This window comes from Symphalangus syndactylus, chromosome 5 (assembly GCF_028878055.3).
Source record: "Symphalangus syndactylus isolate Jambi chromosome 5, NHGRI_mSymSyn1-v2.1_pri, whole genome shotgun sequence".
Classification (NCBI taxonomy): Eukaryota; Metazoa; Chordata; class Mammalia; order Primates; family Hylobatidae; genus Symphalangus; species Symphalangus syndactylus.
This window is the reverse complement of record NC_072427.2, coordinates 33,042,169-33,045,536: the sequence shown is the minus strand read 5'-3', so window position 1 is coordinate 33,045,536 and position 3,368 is coordinate 33,042,169. Positions and strand designations below refer to the sequence as shown.

At 42.3% G+C, this 3,368-nt stretch overlaps 1 pseudogene; it reads right to left on the bottom strand.

Annotated features, from left to right (window-relative positions):
- Window positions 1-220: 220 nt before the first annotated feature.
- On the bottom strand, window positions 221-1,427 carry LOC129481546 (nucleophosmin-like; annotated as a pseudogene).
- Window positions 1,428-3,368: the final 1,941 nt, after the last annotated feature.

The window sequence follows — 3,368 nt, the reverse complement described above, 5'->3', positions numbered from 1 at the left end:
TCTCTTTTAAAAGGTTTCTCAGATTTTATTGTCCTTGACATCACTATTTGGGTTTCTCAGGGTCAATTCTGTTTTTCACTATCTCTAATTTGAATTTGCACACAGGTCATTGCATTTCTTAAAAATTTTAGTGCTTCCTTTGCATATGACTTTCTGCTCTAGCTTTAGAGAGCAGAAATGGGATGTCTTCTTGCATCCCTTAATTAAGGATGCCAAGTGATTTTCTATTTTTTTCTGATTTCTTTTTTTTATTAAAATACTGACTTTTATTTCACATGTATATTTTTGTCTCCCCACCATTTCCATGTCTGACCACTGCTACTACTATGTCCTGTCATAACATTCCATACATACTTAAAACCAAGCAAAGGGTGGATTTTCATCTTTAAAAACTAAACAGGCATTTTGGACAACACATTCTTGGCAATGGAACCTGGACAACATTTATCAAACATGGTAGGGAAAGTTCTCACTCTGCATTATAAAAAGTACAGCCAGATAGCAACTGTCAGAGAAATGAAGTAAGATGGAAAATTTTTAACAAATTGTTTAAACTATTTTCTTAAGGAGACTTCCTCCACGGCCAGAGATCTTGAATAGCCTCCTGGTCATTCATCCAGAAACAATTCTTTACATAATTGACGAACTTAGCTTCCACTTTGGGAAGAAAACCAGCTTTTTCTATACTTGCTTGCGTTTTTGCTTTAATGTCTTCTACAGAACTAGGTCCTTTTGGTATTTTAGGAGTTTTTTTTTCCTGTTTTTTTGAAGGGTTCTTGTCCTTTTGATCTTGGTGTTGATGGTTTTGAGTCTTTTCCATTCTGATTTGACTTGTGTACATTTTCAGCTGGAATATCTTTACAGATTTCATCACCGGTGCTTTTTCTTCAATTGCCTCATCATCAAAATCTTCTTCTTCTTCCTTCTTCTTCTCCTTCTCCTTCTTATTCTTCTTCATCAGCAGCAAGTTTTACTTGTTTCTGTGGAAACTTGCTACCACCTCCAGGGGCAGATCACTTTCCAGATATACTTAAGAGTTTCACATCCTCCTCCTCTTCATCTTCTGATTCTGCATCTTCCTCCACAGCTACTAAGTGTTGTCCACTAATATGCACTGGCCCTGAACCAAGCTTCAACCATAAGACCACTGGTGGTGTTATTTCAAAGTCCCCAGGGGAAACCGTTGGCTGTACAGACATTTTCAAAGTTGCCAGTCTTACTTTAATTGGACTGTCTTCATAATTCACTGTTTCTGCTTCAACAGTGTGCAATTCATCCTTTGCACCAGCCCCTAAACTGACTGTTCCTAAAGATAACTGGTGCTCATTTTCATTATTATCCACCTTAAAGTGATCATCTTTGTTGGCCTTTAGTTTGCAACAAAAAAGATAGCTCTAGGGCCTCAGGGGGCTCATGTCCATGTCCATGTCCATCAAATCTTCCTTGGGATGGTGGGACACCCTTAGGTGGGAGAGAAGGTGGATAGAGATAAATGACTACTGCTCCAGAGAATAGCCATGCAGGATGGAATCACGTTAGGGATTCTTTTCTGATTTCTATGGTGAATAATATTCTGCTAATCTTATGTTTTTGTAAGTTCTACAAAGGCCCTACTCTACAACCCATTTGGCTTCAGTTGACAGCAGATGAACTTGCACAGCTCAGCCCATGGCTAGCTGAATCTCATAAGGTACAGTCCCTGTGTCTTCTATGATGGAGCACACCAAAAATTTCAATCCCCAACATGCATCGTTACCAGGACTCCTCCTATCTCAGACTCTGCCTATAGTGTTCTGTGGGAACAGTGTGTTGCAAGAGGAAAGCACCTTCACCAGCATCTTTCTTCCCCTCCGTACTGTTCTGGTGTTTTCTAGAAATTGGAATGGCATGTGAAATGGTAATCACCAGTGCCTGGATCTCATGCCCACTGACCACATTTCTCCCATTGATAAGTCTCCTAGACTAGAATACAAGATGATATTTTAAAATTGTCTTTAATGATACCTTTTATTTCTTTAAAATATATTTGTTGAGCACTTCCTTTATGTAGGGACCTGTTGTAGGCAATAAAAATAGAGCAGTGAGCAAGAAAGGCATGGCCCTGCCCTCAGGGAGCTTCCACCCTGGGTTTGGGTGGGGATGAATAGGAAACAGCTGACAACATAATTAATGACTGTAGTTACAGTTGTGATTAGGGGTTCAGAGAAAACATCCAGACCAAGGAGCAGTGGTGTTGGTGGGGGTTCCTGCATAGCTTTCCCTGAATAATTGGTGTTTGAGTTGAGCTCTAAAAGATCAGAATGAATAAACAAGAACAGAAGGAGAGTTAGGATGTTTCAGGCATAGATCATATACCAAGGGCCTGAGGCAGGAGGACATGGTGGGTTTGAGGGCATTGTAGAAAGTCGATGTGTCTGGAGCTTGGAGGGGAGAAACAAGAAGAGGTAAAGTCATGTTCATTGTTGCAACCCCAGTGCTTGGGTGGAGTAGGGGGCTCTATAAATGTTTGTGTCTGATGAATGGAAGATGGTAGTTGTAGCTAATCTGTAAGGAAGTTCCTGATGGTGGATGTTGGGCTGCCCTCAGCTCTTTCTTGTCCTCACATTTCTACCAGTAATTAGAGTGACAATGCAGAAGCCATGCCCAGTCGGCCAGGAGATGAGGACATGGGTCAGAGTCAGAGAAGGGCTAAAAGAAGGACAAGCAGCATGTGGCTGAGGCCAAAAGGGAAAGGAAACCACATGGATTTGAAGCAGCTTGGAAAGGTTTGAGATGGGATAGCTTTAAAGGCAGGTCTTGAGGAGTGGAGGAGGAGGAATCTTAACAAGTAGCAAGGAAAGAGGCAAGGAGTAGGAGAATAGAACAAGGTGAACAAAAGCCCCAAGAAGAGACACTGGGGGTGTGGTGGTCCCTCTGGGCTGCAGGACCAGATGTGTGCATTGTGGTGAGGTTGGATGCTGAGATGGATGAGGCAGCATCTCAGCTGCACTCGTTCAGGGAGAATGTGTCTCCAGAATAGATGTGCCCCCTTCTTAGAGCCCATCAGGATAAAGCCTGGGTCAGCCTTACTCTGTGCACCTGCTTTTCACATTCAAGCTTTGAGTGAAAAGTACCTGCATATGTCTTTGGGAGGTGAATAAAAATGGCCAAAGCTGGGAAGCCCCAAATCTTCAAATGCAGACTTTGCCTCCCACTGCTTCTGAGTGAACTTGAGAATTTGCCCCATCTCATCACTCAGATCTCATCAGCTCTGAGACCTAGTAAAAACTCTTCTCCCCAAGTCCTAGAGAACTAGAGCAAAGGAAAAGAGGACCGACTCCAGCCCTGACTGCAAACCATTAGTTTTGATAAACATCTGTGTTGGTGGC